Source organism: Leuciscus leuciscus (genome assembly GCF_965113295.1).
Source record: "Leuciscus leuciscus genome assembly, chromosome: 20".
Classification (NCBI taxonomy): domain Eukaryota; kingdom Metazoa; phylum Chordata; class Actinopteri; order Cypriniformes; family Leuciscidae; genus Leuciscus; species Leuciscus leuciscus.
In genome coordinates, this window is record NC_138744.1 from 20,997,336 (window position 1) to 21,018,497 (window position 21,162).

The 21,162-nt window shown below is 37.4% G+C and overlaps 1 protein-coding gene and 1 long non-coding RNA gene across 7 annotated transcripts in view; one reads left to right on the forward strand and one right to left on the reverse strand.

Moving 5' to 3' along the window:
- Positions 1-21,162, reverse strand: part of fhod3b (formin homology 2 domain containing 3b) — a 177,347-nt gene that overhangs the window by 83,439 nt on the left and 72,746 nt on the right. The window contains exon 1 of one of the 6 annotated variants that reach the window (XM_082149962.1): positions 17,409-19,345. The exons of the other annotated variants lie outside the window; for them this stretch is intronic. The gene's annotated coding sequence lies outside the window, so the exon portion shown is untranslated. Of the gene's footprint in view, positions 1-17,408; positions 19,346-21,162 lie in introns of those variants that run through there. 6 annotated transcript variants of the gene reach the window in all.
- Positions 19,541-20,926, forward strand: LOC309483932. The gene is made up of 2 exons (XR_014200671.1): positions 19,541-19,714; positions 20,109-20,926. It is a non-coding gene; the product is annotated as an uncharacterized lncRNA (long non-coding RNA).

The following is a 21,162-nucleotide window of genomic DNA, read 5'->3' on the forward strand; positions in this document are numbered from 1 at the left end:
CAGATCTTGCTGTATCATGCAATGAATCCTTCTTTTGGAATTGGTGTGTGTGTGTGTGTGTGTGTGTGTGTGTGTGTGTGTGTGTGTGTGTGTGTGTGTGTGTGTGTGTGTGTGTGTGTGTGTGTGTGTGTGTGTGTGTGTGTGTGTGTGTGTGTGTGTGTGTGTGTGTGCTTATGTGTGATCTTGCTACTGTACTTTCATGATCTCTGTATATGAAGGTTAGACCATAGACTGTAAAAAAAAAGATGGATGACAAAGATTCACTCTCTTCCATTGTAGAAAAGTGAAGCCGCCAATGGCCCAATATGGTGCTGACATCTTGGAGCTCGAGTCTTCCCACACTGTAAAAAATTATTGTTGGTTTAACTTAAAAAGTAAGTTACATGGTTGCCTTAAAATTTTGAGTTCATTGAAATAAAACACAATTAATAGAAACTCAAAATATTATGTTATCTGAACCACATAAATTATCTAACTTGATTTGACAAAAGAAAAAAGCTGCGATAACAAATCATGAAAATATTTTTTTTACAGTGAAGGTACCAAGGCCCTGCCCACACTCCCGCAGAATCAGTTAGTACAGTTTACTGCAGAACAACTCATTATATCGGTGTGAAATAAACCGTTATGGAAATGTAGAAATTAAAGTTGAAGCTCCAATCTCCTCCTGAAGATCCCCCAAAAAGTTGGTGCCTCAGTGACTACTTCGCACAGAGAAGCTTTAGACTACATGGAGAGGGTGGGGTTTATGACCTATAATGCATCCAGCCAACTAGGGGCGATCGAAGAGTTTTGGCTTCACTTTTCGGGACTAGTGCGGCACACTTGGTTTAGACAGTCTACTGTAATTCAGCCCTACAAAGACTTTTTCCAATAAACCTGTCACAGAGTTATTCCTGCCTGTCATAAAGCCATGCATATCAGCAGACACACACACTCTTACATATACAGACAGACACACACACACAGGGAGAGTGAGGCCCTCCTTTAATGAGAAATATTTCAGCTCTGATTAGTTCCATACCAGCTGGCAGGGATAAGTGCCCGCAGTACTGTCCTCTGTCTCATCACGTTCAGGACGAAAAATAATAATAATGGATAGAGAGAGAGAGAGACAAAGGAGCCAGTCAGAGAGTGTGAGACAGAGTAAGAGACGGGAAGAGATGTAAATGTTTATAGTGTATATACCGTGCTCTTAAAAAGTATTAGGGCACATTAAAATATTCTCAAATATAAAATAAAATCTAAAATATAGTAAAATATAAATGAAGTAAAAAAATAAAATAAAATAAAATAAAATAAAATAAAATAAAATAAAATAAAATAAAATAAAATAAAATAAAATAAAATAAAATAAAATAAAATAAAATAAAATAAAATAAAATAAAATAAAATAAAATAAAATAAAATAAAATAAAACATAAGGAATGGGTCTAAATTATTACCTTTGCTAATTATGCCTCATATATTTTAATAATAAATAATAATAATTCATTACATTTATATAGCGCTTTTCTAGGTTCTCAAAGCGCTCTACATATGGAAGGGGGAATCTCCTCAACCACCACCAATGTGCAGCATCCACCTGGATGATGCGACGGCAGCCATATTGCGCCAGAACACCCAACACACACCAGCTTACTGGTGGAGAGGAGACAGAGTGATGAAGCCAATCAGTATATAAGTATATATATATAAGGATAATAATATATAAGGATTATTAGGAGGCCATGATGGACAGAGGCCAAAGAGCAAATTTGGGCAGGATGCCGGGGTTAAACACCTACTCTTTCGAAAGACATCCTGGGATTTTTTGTGACCACAGAGATTTTGTGACCACGGACCTCGTTTTAACGTCTTATCCGAAGGACGGTGCTCTTTGACAGTATTGTGTCCCCATCACTATACGGGGGCGTTAGGACCCACACAGACCACAGGGTGAGCGCCCCCTGCTGGCCTCACTAACACCTCTTCCAGCAGCAACCTGGTTTTCTCAGGAGGTCTCCCATCCAGGTACTGACCAGGTTCAATCAGAATCAGAATCAGAATCAGAAAGAGCTTTATTGCCAAGTGTGCTTGCACCCACAAGGAATTTTTCTTGGTACTGAAGCTTCCAGTGCACATATACAAATACAAATACAACAAGAAACATAGCTTCAACCCAGCTTAGCTTCAGTGGGCAACCAGTCTTGGGCTACAGGGTGATATGGCTGCTGGCCAATCACCCTGTACTTTCTATAGATGTAAGTAAATGTGACATGAAGTCATGAAGCCACTAAATCACATGGTGAGGGTAAGATTTAAATTCACAGCAGCTGATTAATGAGGTCCTCACAGAAACAGAACAGTGGTCCGGGGACTAATATACTTTGTATGTGTAATGTGTATATGTAGGTTTTTTTGTTGTTTTTTTCTCAGGTATCTGTCTGGACACTAAAGGCCTGTTCACACCAAGAGTGAATATTCGTCACAAATATTTACTGCAAACTCGAAATATTTACACCAAAAAATACATCCACTGACAGAACAACTTTTGTCTCAGTCCAGCCAGAAAAAAATCATTGACCAATCAGATACCAGTTTTTTCGTGTCCGGAGCCACTTCTTTATACTTTATACTTAGAAATTGACCTCATCCAGGGTAGATGTCATTCTGAATTTTACACGGATCAAAACAATGCTGTAAGGGATACACTTACAGTCTTTACAATAGCGTGCACTCTATAAAGGTCCTATAGATCACATGCACAACTTTTGAACGAGTTTTGTCGACTGAAAGTGTTTCATCAGTTGAACAATTGGCATGTTGTTAAACAGCATTACAATCCATTAAACACACTGTACTTCTATCCATCATCGCCCCTTTTTTAATTCTGTCAAGAATTAAATATAGTGTTATCCTGAATAATGCACCAATTTCTCAAATGAGAATAAACACTAAAAAAGAAGAATTATTGTGGAACATAAAAGACGACATTCCAAATATTATAATTTTTATTCAATGAAAGTCAGTGGGGATCATTGTTGCGTTTTGGACCCCATTGATATACACTGAATAGGCATAAACTGTAATAATATGTAGATTTTTGTTACACATAAGAAATATTGTAAAACAGGTTTGGAACTACATGAGGGTGAACAAAAGATGACCATTTTCATTTTGGGGTGAACTATCCCTTTAAGATTGAAAGTGTGTCACCTGAGGCATCGCAGTTTAAATATTATCATACCAATGGCACCTGCTGCCCTTCAGTGGCCCTTATAAAAGCTAAACTGGGAGAATACAAGGATGAAAACATGAATCAGCATTTGCGTTTTTATACCCTTTTACGTACTTTCTAAGGTATAAGGTCATGTCTCTAAAACGGTGTGTGAATGTCTCCATCTGATGATAATAATAACAATTATCCAGCAATAAAAGTCTGAGCAGTAATTTTGATGCCTCAGTTGCCGTAAGGGCTGCGGGGAAGCAATACAGTGAGATCTGAATGGGAAAACCTGAAACACGCACACACACATGCACAATCACACACATACACGAGTGATGTCTTCATATATCAATGAAAATTCTCATTTCCATTTTCAGAACTTATTCAAATTTGGTAACAGGTTGTAAAAGAAGAATTATTTTGAGCCAGATCGTTTCATTGAATCCACTGATCTTGTTCACACAACCAGTTTGACTGATTAATTCAATATTCAACAAATGATTCACATGTTTTATTCATGACTGATTTGGTTCTTATGGACTCAGTGAACAGTTACAGTGGGTAACAATTCAATGGAAGGGATTATCAGTGAATAATGTCATAAATTTAAGTTTGTGTTTGTTCGTTATTGTATGACTTTAGAAGACTTAGGATACAGCGTTTGAGTCATATGGACCAATTTACTGATACTTTAATTGAGCTTATGCATCCTTTTTGAAGCTTGACAGCAAATTATGCTGGGGTGAATAATTACTTTAAATTGCCCCTTTTTTGAGATATTACCTTTCATGTAGTGTGTAATATAGCTGTTTGTGAATGTAAAAGGTCGGCAAAGCTTCAAAGATCGAAGTGCACAATAAATGGAGTTATTGTCTGCCAAAAGAACGAACCGATTCTGAACTGCAAGTGAGTTAACAGTAATCTTACTTCCTGCTTGAACCTACAAAGGTTTGTAACAAATTTGCATAATGTTAGCCTATGATCTTCATTGGCTGCCCACAAACAATGCCTACTTTGCCCCGCCCTCAAACACTGCAGTTGTAGATGAGGCCTGGAAGAGTTTGGTTTGTGTTGTCGACATGCCGAAAAGACAAAAATAACTTTTCTGAGCTACGAAAGCAAATCCACTTTGCATGCACTTCCAAAGGATGAGGACTCGGCGACAGACTTTTCTCTGGTGATGAACAGTAGACTGGATAATTTAACCATGTTGTCTTCCTTAAATTCGACCTCAAACTTGCATTCAGATCTGCTTCAATCCAATCAAAAACCGATACATAGAACCAAGTCCCTGCATGCCATTCAATTTCTTCCATAATCCGTTTCTTATACATCACAAGACAGAAGACCTGTCGCAAGACAAAATGGACACAAGTCTCTTCAGACCACCTGCACTTGTTTTCTCCCCCTCCACCTCCTCCGCTCTATTCTTCATTTATGGAGAGAAAACAGGAGTAATTACAGTGAAAACTTCCCCAACATGAGTGTGGGCTCGTAACATGCCGCTTTATGGCCTGACAGGCTTCTCTGCTTTCATCCTCTCAGTCGGTCCAAACATGGAGTGGGTGATAGGTCAGAGAACGCAGATAAATACAGACAGGTGGGAAACATTAGGCAAAAATGCAGGTAATGATGAGATCACTCAAAAGCAGTGGAAACCAAAACTGTGGAGGATTTACTGGGTGGGGCAGCAAGGGAATTAAACGGCTATGCGTGTGAATGTGTGTGCGAACGGATTTTAAAGGGATCATTTGTGTGTGCATGTGCATCCGATGTTAGCTTGCCAGTTCTTCGACGCAGCGTGCATGGAAGCCTTGCAACTTTTTAATTAATTTGTTCCTGCCACTTGAAGTTTGTTCAGATGAATGGTGCGCTTTGATGAGAGCCAGATGGAAGTCTGGTTCTTGGCGTTTGATTCGTTTTAGCCTAGCTTGGGCCACACATGCAGAGAACAGCACAATCGGTCATGGCTTCCACAAGCTTTGTGCCATCACCTACCCCAGAGGTCATGCTCTTCCTCCCAGAAAACAAGAGAAAATAGGTAACAGTGGAGACAAAGGTCCTTCAGTCCATAATTTTTCAACAACAGAGGCTGACAAGAAAGGCTTTCTTTTTTATGGGAAAATTTTGACTGGGAACAAAAAGGCTTTTTGAAGGATTCACGATAAAAACGCCACCACGCCTGAATTTAAATAAAGCGTGAATTTGAAAACAACTCATAAAACATTTAAAATGGGGTGGATAAAAAGACTTGAAACCACATTAAGAAAAATGCAAGCAATTAGGAGTCATATGCTGGCATACTGGGTGGAATTGAGGATTTGTTAAAAAAATAAAATTAAAATAAATGGTCACTGTGTGTAAAGGCTTTTTTTTTTTTGCATTCAGCATGAGTGTCTTTTTCAGTTTTCAAGCCTCTTCATCACACAGTTTGCCAAATGTAAAAAAATGTACTTCTATTTGTAGAATATCTAATAATCTAGTATATATAATTACTTACTATAAACGCATATATTAGGCAATAATTTCGGAGGTAATTCACTCAATGTCATCACTTCCACACACAGTCAGTAATGACATTGTCTCGTGTAGCCAGACCTTCAGACTGACTTCATCGCAGCTTTCATTGGCCAAGGACCTCCCACAGGCCAGCTGAATGACATATAAAACAACCAATCACAGTTTCTTTTGTCCAGCGTCATGTTTAGGGGCGTGAAAATGTACCGTCGATGTCCTTACAATAATAGACCGGCCACGTGTAAAACTCTTGGACATATTTTAAAGAGTCTTTGCCTCAAACTTTACATACTTCACATACTTTTGAAAATCCAGCGTTTAGTTGATCCTGATAAGCGTTGTAAACACAACGGCTTTCTTTTGGATGAGGGGGTTTGGCATTGCATCGGCTTTGTTTCCAGATGGACCATGAAAGAACGCAAAACACATATCTCCTGGAAATCCTGTAGAATTCAACCAATCAGATGACGACTTCTAAATTGCTGAAGGGTTTCCAATTTTCTGTGCTATATGCATCAGACTGAGACTATGACATCTGAGGCTGAGACTAGTAATAAGTCAAATTTAAGCTTTAAGAAGCTTCCGATTGCAAAATTTGCTTCATTCCAAGACAGACATCAGTGAGATGCTGATTCACTAATTTATGTCATTTTATATAATTACATAATATTACATACTAACAATTATATATTATATTCTAATAATTAATTTTACATATATTAAGATATGTCAGTGCAAGTTGCTTTTGGTTAAGACAGCTCAAACATGCATTTTAGTCTAGCCATGTCTGTGAAACCGGGCAATAGTATTTTAACTACGGCCTTCAACATCCCAAAGTGTCTCATTCCAATAAACAAAGCTCACTTGTGAATTTGGTATAGAATCCAATTTTCGCTTTGGAATCTGAAAGGCCTGTTTTATGACCAACAGACACTGGAAGGATTCAGCTGTAGGATGCAGTTACAACACAAATGCACCATGCTGATACATGCTGACTCAACTGCACTCATGTACAAAAGTTTACTCTTCTATGCCAGCGAGGACTGTGGAACACGAAACCCCTGCTGAATAAACCTGAGCTGATCACCTTTCGTCGTTCTGATATCTTACCTTGGGATCGTGCTCGTTTGCAAGGTTCCCATCAGACTGTTTAAATCCCTCTACTACAACTTACCATTGTTTCTCAAGAAATCTGAGACACCCATTATTTGTGAGTTAATAGATTGCATGTATTGTGAAAGTTCTACCTCTATGGTTTTCTACCGAATCATTTGGAAGATGACTTAAAAAGGGCAAGGGAGAAAGTACAGTATATACTGTAGGTAATCGCTTCTAGGTCAAACACGAAGCTGCTTGTGATAAAAGGGACACATCCACCGGATTCCACCAATTCAAATGTGTTGAGGTACGGTCTGACATCCTGGAGACTGGAGCTCATGAGATTCAAAAAGGACAAAAAAGCACCATAAACGTATCCTTAAATGAAGTAATGCACTATATTCCAAGTCCTCGAAAGGCAAACAATAGTTCTGTATGAGAAACAGACTGAAATTTGGTCATAACTTGAGAAAATTAACAGTTATTTTAAAGTGTAATAATATTTAACAATATTACTGTTTTTACTGCATTTTTTGAGCAAGGAAAATGCCGCCCTTGAAGGCAAATGAGAAATCTGACCAGCCACAAAGTTTTGAGCAGTAATGTATGTGACCATACATATTGGTACATTTTATTTCACATTTCGCCAATAGACTAGGCCTTGCAATCGCTGGGCCCTCAAAGAAAATGTGTGACACATTGACCCACAGAGAGGCAAAGCATGTATAAACATATGCAGAACCACATTATATGTCCTACCCTGTAAACATGTACCAGGATATGGAAGCACATGCACAGGACAGACTTTATTTTGAGTGTATGTTTAAGAGTGTCATTCAAGAACAACAGATCCAGAGGATTCTGCATCAAACGTCTGGACCTCGGCCAGTCAGTAAGAACCTTTGGCAGCTCCTCAGTCGTCCTCAAAAGCTGTAGTGCTCTTGTTGCAGTAACAGATGCTGAAAGTACTTAATTGCATTTCAAAGCCCTGCGGTGCATGGCCTACTCCTGCATGCACTTATTTTCATAGCTGGAGCCTCGTAAAGCGCCGCTGTCCCCAAAAAAGCAGGTGCTTGCAGCCACGAAATGAAGATTAATCATAGAGAGGCCCTGAGTTTGGATCGACGAGCTGTTACATTAACATCAACCTGTTTTTGTCTCTCTCTCTCTCTCTCTCTTTTGATCAGGCGTGTTTAAAAAAAGTGTTTAAAAACTTTGCGAGACAGATTTCTGTCACTGAATGTGAACTGCAGCATGGTGGTTTCTCAGAGTTTAAAGGAACGAATTATAAGCTAGCAAAACACCAGGAAATTGGCCAAAATGGAGATACACACATGTCATGATTTGTATCGGAAAACAGATGGGGATTTTATACACACGCACACACACACAAATACACACAAGCCGAGGGGAGTAGTGTATTTAAGGCACCTGGTGATACTGGAGAATCATCCAAAAGTTTACTCCAGTTTTCCAGTACGTAATTGTCAAAACGCTGCAGATCTGAACCAAAATATAGGTCTACAATTTCTGGGTGACTTATCTGGAACTTTCGCTCATGCACCGATTACTTCTTTATCCTAGAAGATGTCATAATGGAACATAAGTTCATCCAAGAGGAAAATACTTTTGATAAGCTTCAAAGATCCTTTGAACAGATCCACTGACACTGTTATTTCAGACAGTGTTGCTCTGAACAATATTAAAATGGTTGTAACACATCTATACATACAAGGCTGTGCAGTTACAATTTTGCTCACATTTGCTATTAAAAATCACTATATAAAAAAAAAAAAAAAAAAAAACATTTGTGATAATAAGCAATATATTTCATGCTACTGAAAACTAAATGGATGTTTTTATTGGTTCTCGTACGAATGCACATAGTTCACTAAGCAAGAATCTACATTTTCATTTACAAATATATCCCAATCTCAATTTTAAAAAAGTGTCAGATCAAATGCCATTTCATCTTGTTGTTCTAAGTATATTTCTAGGTTGAAAAAATATTAAAATATAATTTTAGGTCAAAATGAAAACAACGCAATTAAAGATCTTTTTTTCTGTGCACTAATACATTTTGATTTGTGCTAATTCATTTTTTTCAGGTCCTTAGCACCTGCTAACACCCCAAAAAAATTGCGTACAGCCCTATCACATATAATAATTATTGATCTATATTACACAACTGCACGTTAATGAGCAACACCTGCGCCACACACTGGTCTCGAGTCCCACGGAGGAGCTCTGGAAGGATAAAAAAAGGAGTGACGACAGAGAACCAGGCCTGGGACATTTAAGTTGTTATTTTGTAATGTTTCTATGCTGCAGTCGGCCGTGAGGCGCTTGCTCCTTACATTCGTTTTGTTGTTTGTCTATTTAATGATAAAAAGTTACGTTGAACGATTCCCGTCGCCTTGAATTTTGTTACAATATTAAGGGGAGACATGGCAGGCAAAAACATTGTTTTTGTTTTTTTCACTGGTCAATTTTGAGATTTTGGCCTATTTGTCTTCAATAACATGTCTTCTTTCAGACTTGTGGTGAAAAAAAGGCCAAAATACACATTTAGGTCTTTATTTTACTACACTTTGTCTATTTGCGTCTGTAGATTTCTCCTAAATTCAACAAAAGTTGGCGTTCTAAACCAACATGTTGCACCGCTATCGTTGTCTGCACCATCATCACATATACCGTTGGAAAGCTCTCTCTCTCTCCTGTACAATGTTGTCGGATCCAAATATGGTCATTTCCTTTTTTATCAGCAACCAATCGTGAAAGTACAATGGCACATTTAATTCTAAAAGCGAAATCTCATTGGCTGATGTCAATTTCCAATTACATGGGACCGTTTGTGTGTTTTTTTACTGGGGTTCTGTTCAGCTGAAGGCCATAAATGCTGTGTTATAAGTTTTGATGTGTTTTAGGTGGTTTGTATTGTTGTTGCTAATGATTTGATAAGATATTGTGTCTGTAAATAGTTGTTTCCACTAAAAAAGTATGACTTTTTACAATACAAATCTTTAAAGGCAGTTTTCTCAAAATGTTTTTTTTCTCATACTTTGAGCCAGAAATCTCCACTTCAGCAGCACTTACATACACCGAACTTTCAAGTTTTATTCCTATCTATATTCTTAAGGTTTTTACAGAGGAGTTTGTTCATATATTCAGATTCTTATTTATACAACATTTTATACCTAAAAACGGGGCAAAAACAGATTTTTTTATGGCTGTTGACAGTTTTTTCTGATTAATGGTGTGATAAAAAGAGATATCCAAAATCCCCTCAGTAAAAACCTTTGACTCTAACATGTCAACAAAATGAAACACGAATTTTGAATCTGGCTTTATCCAATGTTCAGATTTCTCTGGAAATATATGCAAATTAGCGCATATTTAATGAGATAATATCACCAGCTAACCACTCTTTCAATAGATCAAGCTATTTGAGGAAATACAGTTTATCCATCCTGACCTCCTATAAGAGACCCACATTGTGTCCGCATACACATCTAACCTCTCAACCTGAGATAATGCATTCCAACTGCAGGATTCACTGATTCATCCAGCATCTCCTGTTCACAGATACAGATCTGCACTACACAAGACAGGAAAAGTCAAATTCATTCATTATTCTGTATGGTTTCACAAGTCAACCACTGATCAAAAACATATTTTGCATTGTTTTTTTCTTTCTGCAAAGCAAAAAGACCCCACTCCTCCTCAACCCAACCCATCATCAAAAGAAGTCCTACCATAAATCACACTACTGAGTCTCTGTTTTACACAGAACAATACAGGACAGTAACTCTGTAATCTGGGCAGGGGTTTTGAGCAAGAATGCAGATCCTTTAAGATGGGACTCTAGGATCAAACACGGTCATAAATGGGGTACATCTGCAACTCAGGCCATGGGAGGGTCCACTTTTCCATTGGGAATCCGCAGAGGAATAAACAAAGACACATGTTGGAAGACCGCGAACGGACGTACGCAGCTGAGCACGAGCTGTAACCACAAAAACTCCCAGAGTTCCCTGCTCTCATTCAGTCGGCGAGAGAACTTCCACCTGTCAGAAAGAAAACACGTCTCCAACTTTCCAGAAATCAAATAGTGTGAAGGAGAAGAGAGATCTGCGGACAAAAGAAAGCGTCAGGGTGACGACGGTCTAAAAAATATAGAGTTCCTATATATAATACAGAGTTGTTCAGAACAAACACTCAACGCCACTAAACACCTTCTATAAATACATTAAACGCAACTTAAAGTGGATAATTATGGGGTAGAAAAAACTATTTAACGATTCTGAATCGATTCTTCGACACATTTTGTTGGTCCTGGAACAACATTCCTGTCCAAAAATGTTGTCCTAACCATATTCCTACCTCTAAACCTAACCCTACCCATAAGTTATCCCTAAAATCAGAGGGAAATGACAGGCGAATAACACTGATGTAAGCACCTAACACTGGTTGTAAGCCTAAACTTGACAAACTGTAAACTCAAAATTCCTCAAATCTGATTGGTTGATTGGAATGTTGTTCCTTAATCAACAAAGATGTTGATCCAGGAACGTGTTGCACTTGGTTAAATGGACACATCATATCAAAATGTGCTTTTATGTTTTGAAACTATTTTTAGTTATTTAATAAAAGTTCATAACAACTGTTTTGATTTATCATTAATTTGTAATTATTTCAAAGAGTACTTATAATTACATAACTAGAGAAATAAAAAATGCACAAATAAATTATATTTAAAAAGTCAAAGTCAAAAAAAAAAGAAAGAATGTAGATCAAGAATTTTGTTTTTTAGAATCACATTCCCAGAATCAGAATCAGATGGGATCATAAGGTGCCTAAAGATTCCCGCCCCAAATAATTAATATAGGTAATCACAGCAAAATAATTCAGAGCATTATTTTTTTTCTCTTCCAAACTAGTTAAAATAGCTCATTTTCAACATCCTCTGAACTGCTGGAACTCCGACGCCTGCCAAACATAAGGCCCACAGAAGAGAGCTTTTTTTTCTGAGCATCTAATTGTTAATAAATAAGCATGTCCGTCAACTGTCTCGAGACAAAGCTCTGGGATTGGCCGCGGGCCCGTACTGACACACAGCAAGGGGACCATCAATACTACAGAGTCCTTCAGCCAGTGCAGCTGAAAGGCCTGCGAGGACACACGGGCACACATGACTAACTGCCTTTCCATTTCCCAGGCTGGATTTACAACCATGCAGCAAATCAAGCAAGATTCAAAATAAATCTGTCACAAATGAGGAAACGAAGGATCATGTGGATTGCAGAGGGACAAGGCAGTAATAACCGTATATTAGCAGCATTCCAAAAGTATGTCCAAATGCTAATGTCTATCAGGTTGGAAATGTCTCTTTTTGAAGAGTTTGCGCAGTCAAACCCAACATTTGAATGGAGTATCAGTATGGAGTGTCTAATGCAAATAAAATGAGCTACAGCACCAATCTGATTGGATGTCGGGATGCACAGGTTTTTTATCCCACTGTTGAGAAATAGGTACCAGTTTAGGTAGGCTGTGAAAACAAAGATACCTGGAAAGGTATTTTGCTTCACAAAATAATCTGGCAGTAAGTTTTGGGAGTTCATTTTTAGTCCATCTCCTACCCTGAAGTCTGTTTTGCAGAGATGGACTAAAAATGAACTCCAAAACTTACTGCCAGATTCTGGAAGATGAATTCTTCAAACAGTGGTACAAGAGCATATGGTGCTGGTCCTTCAAGAGTCACTCCCAATCTGTCTGTCTATAAAGCCTATAAAAAATGTATCTTCGTGTATTTTACTACACTTCAGCTTGTGATTCTTAAGTGGGGGTCATTTTTTAGGATTCTTTACCTAACCTAAATCTCTGAGATCCTGACACCTTGTACTTCTGGAGACTCCAGGTAGGTTGCAGTTCTGTAAATTGGTGGCGCTGGAGACTAAAGGGTTCCTGATGGTTTCACACTTAATTCTTCCCCTTAATTCTTAAGGTGACCCAATGAGCATTTCACTGTCCAATGGTCATGCCATTGTCTAGTATTGCATTAGTATTGCATCCTTCTCATGGGCATTTAATAATTCTTGACTTTTCAGTCCGAGTTAAATATCTTTTTTGGCTTATTTTATTTGTAAAAGAAAACGTGTCTAATAATTCTTCACACCTGAATATAAGGCGTTTTTCATTTCCAGCCTTCATGAACAATTATATATCACTTATAAATGATTAAATACAAAATGAGTAGCAGTTATTAAGATTAATGTGGTTTGGAATTGGTAAAATGTGCCTGGGGAAAAAAAAATATGATCAGAAAATCAGCGTGCCTAATAATTCTGCAAGCACTGTATAAGCTATAGCAACAGTGCATATTTGCATGTTAAATCTTACTTTAAATGAATGGTAGAGCACAATAATTACTCAGAGCTCAAGCATTATCTTCAAGTACATTAACCTGTCATCAACCCAAGCACAAGCTCAACTCTTCACCACAATGGTAACCCCCAAAACTTCAACATAACAGAAACTCTAAATCCCAACATCACAAACACACAAAAATAAAACTTAATTTCAACGTTTACTTTCACCATCCAGGCCCATGCGGAAATCCCCAACCCGTTTTTAGCTACGCTACATTAAATGCCAACACACATTATTCATGAAGCCTTGATGCATACGGATTAAGTAAACTTCTGTATAACCAGTTTAAATGGATTGCACTCTGTGATATTAAATTCAAAGTGTTTTTTTTTTAGTGCAGTTGCTTGGTCTGTTTGACCTGCTTTGTGATATCAGTGGACATTTGAGCTCAGGTTGTTGATGTGGTAAGCCAGCGAGGAGGTGAAACGCTGTTGACAACATGTTCTGCTGTGAGGGTTAGAAGAGCAAGCACAGGGAGCCAACTGAAGCAGACTCTGAATGCATGACATAAGCAATCTGATTTAACCCAGAATATGTTGTGGCTACAAATACTTCAAGGCCTGGTTTCACAAACAGTACATAGGTTAAGCCAGGATTAGGCCTTAGTTCAATTAAGGCATTTAAACAGCTTTTATAAATGTGTTTAACTTTCAGTTAAAACAGCTCAAACATGCATTTTTGTCTGAGACTAGGTTTAAGCCTTGTCTGTGAAACCGGGGGGGGCATATAAATAAATACGGTAAACTATACTCTGTATATACTGTTCAAATGTTTGGGGTCAGTAAGTATTTTTTAAGGAATTAATAAGACTTAATAAGACTTTTGGTTGATCTTTGAAACACAAATAAAGATATTTCAATGAAACTTGGGAGGCAAACATTTAGAAGATCCAAAAAGGTCAGAAAGGTGTCATAAAATTAATCCATATGAATCGAGTGGTTTAATCAACAAATCAGCATTTACAATTATTTCTGAAGGATCATATGACACTGAAGACTGGAGTAATGATTTCAACCAGATGATCCCACAGTAGCTGCACGGGTCTCAAGCTGTCTGGCGGACATCTCCACATGAATGAAGGAACATCACCTGCAGCTCAACCTGGCAAAGACTGAGCTTCTCGTCCTCCCTGCCAATCCGTCTCTACAGCACGACTTCACCATCCAGCTAGAATCATCATTAATCACCCCATCAAGGTCGGTCAGAAATCTTGGAGTAACGTTTGATGACCAGCTGACCTTCACAGACCACATTTCAAAGACAGCTCGATCTTGCAGGTTTGCACTGCACAACATCAGGAAGATCCGGCCTTTCCTAACTGAGCATGCAACACAACTTCTCGTCCAGGCCCTGGTCATCTCTAGGCTTGACTACTGCAATGCCCTTCTGGCTGGACTTCCAGCATGTGCAATCAAACCCCTACAGATGATCCAGAATGCTGCAGCTCGTCTTGTCTTCAACGAGCCCAAGAGGGCCCACGTCACTCCTCTGTTCATCTCTCTACACTGGCTACCTCTCGCTGCTCGCATCAAGTTCAAGGCATTGACGCTTGCTTACAGATCCATCACAGGCTCAGCTCCCTCCTACTTTCACTCACTCCTACGAGTCTACATCCCTACCAGAAGCCTACGATCGGTCAACGAGCGACGTCTCGTGGTTCCATCGCAGAAAGCCACAAAATCACTTTCCAGAACATTCTCATTCACAGTTCCATGCTGGTGGAACACTCTCCCCACCCTCATCCGGAATGAACAGCTAAAAACCCATCTCTTCCGTGAGCACTTAACCTCATAAAAATAAATAAATAAATAAATAAATAAAAAAACACGATGTTTTTTCCTTTGAAACATCACTTATCAGGCTTATACTACTCTGAATAATACCTGAACTTCATATTTTGAGCACTTCTTGTGTTGTTGTTGTTTTTTGCCTCTTTATGATGACTCGCTTATATTAGTCCTAATTTGTAAGTCGCTTTGGATAAAGGCGTCTGCTAAATGACTAAATGTAAATGTAAATGTAATGATGCTGAAAATTAAGCTTTGCCCTGACAGATGTTTTCATTTGTAATAATATTACTGTTTTTACTGTATTTTTGATCAAACAATTGCTGCCTTGGTGAGCATAAGTGTCTTCTTTCAAAAACATTTAAAAATATCTTAACAACCCCACACGCTCAAACAGGTGTGTATTAAGTATTAATAAATATAAATAAAATGGTAAATTAATCATTTATAGATAACATTTAAAATGCATATTATTAACATATAAATTAAACGTATACATATTATAATAATAAATAATATAATAAATAATGAAAAATACAATCCAAGTAAATAACAATGCGTTTGCACTTATTATGAAGAGGTTTTTAAAGGGTGTGCAAATATATATATATAAATGTAAAAAAATATAAATAATTTAATAAGTTGTATAAACACCTCATCAATCCCTCCACTGAGGCTACATGTCTTTTGGGAGTCACTGGGGTGAGATAATCTATTGGCTTCTAAAACTTCATGTGACATGATCTCGATCACCATCCCACCCACAGCTTAGACAACCAACTCCCAATGCATTCAAGCAATTATTTTATCAGTCCCATTCAGAGCTATTTGAAAAGGGGTGGTTTTATTAGCGATGCATGCAGCCAACTGGCATCTATTAATGCCAATTTTCTGACAGCCAATTAAGCCAAAAAAAAGGTTGCTATAAACAAGAGTAAACAATTTCCTCAATGACAAAATAAATACAGCAAAGGAGAAGGTGTTACAGCAATCCTCAGGGAACCTCAAGCCCCCATGGTCTGAGCCAAACTGCATATTGAGGTGCTGATAACGGTGCCATTCAGAGCAGCTTTGCTTACGGAATAGGCTGCTTTGTTTTGTGATGTCACTAAAATGGACATAATCCACTCTTGGCAAAGTGACTTACCCCACCACTCAAAGGGCCTTTGTCTCCCTGAAGATAGTTTGCCCATTTGGAACAGACTCACATGCAGTATGCCAGTCTGTATTGCGTCTGAAGCCCTCACACTCTCGCATCAACACAACTGAGAACTACTCTCATGGGAAGGTACAATTAGGTGGGAATGCTGGTTAAATAATGATTAGTTCTTGTCTAGTCATGTAACATTAACAAGGCTGCCCCCATGAGGGCAACCCACACCATGTAAAATAATACAGCTTTTAAAGAGATAGTTCACCCAAAAATGAAAATTCTGTCATTAATTACTCACCCTCATGTTGTTCCAAACCCGTAAGACTTTCATTCATCTTTAGAACAAAAATAAAGATCTTTTTGATGAAATCTGAGAGCTTTCTGTCCATCCATTGACAGCTACGCAACTACCACTTTGACACTTCGAAAAGTTCATAAAGAGATTGTAAAACTAATCAATTAAGTTCAGTCCAAATATTCTGAAGAGACTCGGTCTTCATATGATGAACAAATTGAATTTAGGCTTTTATTCACATATAAACATATGCCACAGCTCTAGCGGCAGCGCGGGTGCTAGTGAACTGATCATCTCTTCTGCTTTACCACTAGTTATAGCACGAAATTAACATAAATGAACATCAGAAGGTATGTTGAAAGATTACTTAACCTGCTCTTCAATGTGTAATGTATTTTTGAATAAATCCGTCGTTTTTTATGACAGCCACCATTTAGAAGTTGATATTTAAAAAAATAGATAAATAAATAAATGTCATTATAAAATATTATTATAACATTATTATTGTAGAAAAAAAAACCTCCTTATGTGTAATTTAAGTAGCCTATACAAATCAGTTAATTTTAACCTTTAATATTATAGTAATATACCAAATGGGGTTCCCTGTTACAGCAATAGTTAAGAGATATTATTTTCCTTGAGGATATTTGCCATGTACTGTACCTGATAGGCCCAAATTAATAGATATCGTATAGAAATTAACTCGAAAGCTTGTGAATCGAAACGAATTGAGAAATTTGTGTCAATGCCCAAACCAACCTACTGCCATACACAACAGTATATTGCGAACATTACAAAGATACAAAATAAAGTAATCATAGATCTATTATGTTTATCACTGAATCCTGCAAATGCTGTTAGGCTTACTCAATTTTCTTACTAGATATTTTCACGTGTATATAAAAAAATAAAAACACTCACCAAACCCGTTTGCCACGAGGTTTATGTTTCTGCCAGCAATATCCCGCTAAAGATTCTCTGTATTCAGTATGTTGAAAAAGCAGGACTCTAAACAAGTCTGCTGTATTAGTAGTACATTCTCAGACTGAACTTGTTGTGATATGCTGCAAAGGGGCTGTGAAACGACAGTATGAGACTCCTGCACAATAACTGCCCTCAAAGAGAGAAAGAGAGGGGTGGGCTGATGGGAAAACAAAGGAAAGCAATGAATGTAATCATGATGGATAAAATTGAGAAATAATAACCTAGAAAACAGGAAAGAATCCTACCATGGCTAAAGCCCATTCATCTACCAAAGAAATGTCCTCTTGCCTGAAAGAAAATTCTTCCCTAACCCTGAGATTATCTTTAGACTTAAAACAATATCCTCCTCAGCTCAAGATATGCATAACATCAGTTTTTAGACCAAGAATTCCTTTCAGAATTCATAAGAAAAAATCTTTCCCTAAGAAGCCTTTGCTTATTTTCACAGATATGTCTTTGCCGATCACATTCTTCTCTTCTATATTCCAAAACCAAGTGAGCTACCTGTGAAGGCAGCATTTAAAGACAGTAAAGTCAGTAAAGACTAAGCCAATCCCATAATGCCCTGCGACAAGCTCAGTAAAATAATGAATCTAAGATGGGGGACAGAGAGAGAGAAAAGCTGATTATGAATATAAACTTACATTTCATTCATTACAGAAAGATACTGATAAGAAAGGTATTGTGCTTTTAGCAAAGCAACACTTTTTAGCATAAAAAAATGAATTGAGTCGAGTCATTTTGTGCAAGGAGAGCTATTTTGACCAATGTAGAATGTTTCAAATTAGTCACTAATGAGGTTGCATAAATGGGGTTAGAAATTAGCATTTTTTGTAGGCCAACCGGAAAGTTAGCACCACATAGGTTATCTTGACAAAATTCCAGTAGGATTTTTCTACTGGCATAAGCAAACTACACCACAATAGCATGACTTCAATGTCACCACCACTAAGCTTCCGAAAACTCTTTCAAACTTTATTTAGAATCTACAAGTTGGAAAATTTTAGAGCATGAGAATAAACACAAGAAGACTGTAAAAGCGGACGAGTGAGTAGATGAGTTTTCCAGTTCAGCATGGTGACGTTTAATGTCCCCTATAGCCTCTGTAGTCCCATTTAGATATTTGTTAGAAACTGCCTTTTTCAAGACACATGAACATACCATACCATTCACAGCTTGAAAATACCATAAGTTCTGAATCATTACTGATTTATGTCTTAGAAAAATATATTGAGCTTGTGTTAACCACCAACCTTATTTCAGCCCATTCAAAAAAACAATTGACTTCAAAGACAAATAATGTGCAAAACTTATTTCCGAGTTTTAGTACTCATTCCTGCAGCACACTATTCTTTCTGCCTTTAAACGGCAGTAAAATCCAAGTCCTACACTGGAAGCTCACTTTGGCAAATCACAGTAAGATCCTGAAGTGCTAATGGATGAGGAGATCGTTTTCAAATAGAGGGACAAAGGGCACTGAGATGAAAAGAGAAGGTTTTGACCCAGCTGGGTAGGATGATTTGAGAGGGCTGAGGTCTGCATCAGTGTCCCAGTACATATCTGCTATTCTGGGTTTGATTAAAGCTGAATAAACAAAGGCCCAGGAGAGATCTCCAAACCCAAACCACCAGATCAGCGGTGAAGAAGAGCATCCATCAAAGCCATGTTACATGTGTACATGGCGTAACAAGATGATGCACATATTCTCTTTTCTCTCTTTTCTCTGACTGCTCTGGTTAAATGGTTAAAGATTTGGAAATTAAAAGGTTGCAGGTTTGAACACATATTGGGGACCGATGTTGTTTTGGACCCCATTGACTTTCACTGCATGAACAAAAACAGTTGAAACATTCTTCACACTATCGCTAAGAAGAAAGTAAGTCATACATGTTTGGAACGACATGAGAGTGAGTTAAAATTAATAAATTTTTCATTTTTAGATGAGTCTTGCCTTTAAATTGTATGAAGTATATGTACTTTTAAGTTTAAAGAAAATAAATTAATGTTTTTTATTAGAAAAAAAAATTTGTGGATTTTTTTTTAAAGGTGTCAGGTGTCAATTTAACTACAAACAAATACATTATAATATATTGATTTAATAATTTCTCCAAGGCGACCTCGTGGAATGGTTGCTCTGAATTGTAATACGGTAAGATATATTTTGTTTGTTTTATTCAGGAAAAACAAATAATTGCATTACAGTTGCATGGTTCTTAATTTAAATTAGACCAACATAATAAAATGTATACGCTGATTTCACGCAGCCGCCATTTTGAAATCGAAAGTGAGGCTCCGGAAAGTAAAGATAAACAACAATGCCTTTGGACTAACAACTTGAAGCTGCTGCCGCGATTTACACTATTGGATGTTAATATCCAATATAGGATATAGTTCATTCCTGCTTCTTTTTTTACTTTTTGAATTATATAAAAAAATATATTTTATTTATAAATGAATTTCACTGTATATAGTCTAAAGTATAAAAGAAATGTACAGTTTTAGAATTGTCACAACATCATTAAACACAACAATACGCCATCGCATTCACGACTCTCCTGTGATTAAAGGCGACACTTCCGGTTTTCTTCCCACCGGAGCCTCGCTTTCGATTTCAAAGTAACGGCTGCGTGAAATCAGCGTATTAAACCTTAGTAAATCAATAAAGCAATACAAGTTGATCCAACCTAAGACAATTAATTAACTAATAGTAAATCAAAGTAGATGTTTTCTTCTGCTGTTTCTGTCCTCTACGAAAAGTAATCCATGTACAAATACATGAACAGGCCGTGGGAAAACAGTTTTCCACATACATCTGTGTTTCTATGACGAGTGATAGAAAAAACAAATCTCAAAATCTGTGTGTTCAGCACTTTCTGAAATCTGTTTTCATCCCATGCATGTAAACACTCAAATGAGAATTGGTAAAGTTTTCCAGCCAATTTCACAAGTATGTAAAAAAAAAAAAAAAAAAGACTCTTTGATTAATTCCAATGCTCCTGTTTACTCAAGAGGGACTTCTTCGTGTCGGCTTTGGCCTTTCCCTCCTCTCCCGTCCCAGTGATGTCCTTCCAACATAAAGTTTCCGGGTAGATCTTTCAATAACAAAGTGAATTTCTCAGCATAGCTTAGTAAGAACTGACCTCAGATGGCAAGAGATACCTAATTAGTAGTCATCTCAGTCAAACAAATGAAAACAAATCACTGTGTACTTTCCTAGGTCCGCTCCTCTCATGAACAGGTCCCAAGGGAAACGTTTTCTCAACAAAAACAATCAAGTCTTAATGCTAACCTCTATGATAGAAACATTGTATCCTCTTTGAGTTGTCATTACCTTTATATTTAGAATAGGTCTTGCAATAAGCCTAGTGCTTTACTGAATTATTCTGAGAATTTAAAGGAGACCTTTTACTGAATATGCTCACAGACATAGATCATACTAACTGAAATTTTCTTTCTTCCATGGAACACAATAGGAGACATTTTGTAAAGAGAGCAAATAATGATAGCTATATAATTTAGGTGGACTTTCTTTGCACGAGCTAAAAACAAGTAAATTATGTATTGGTATACTGGGTTACTATTTACGATCAATATCTATCTACACAATCATATTAGTCAATCAGCCAATTCTGTAGCACTATACTTAACCAAACCCTTGCCTTAAATCTACACCATAGAAGGGCAACCATTG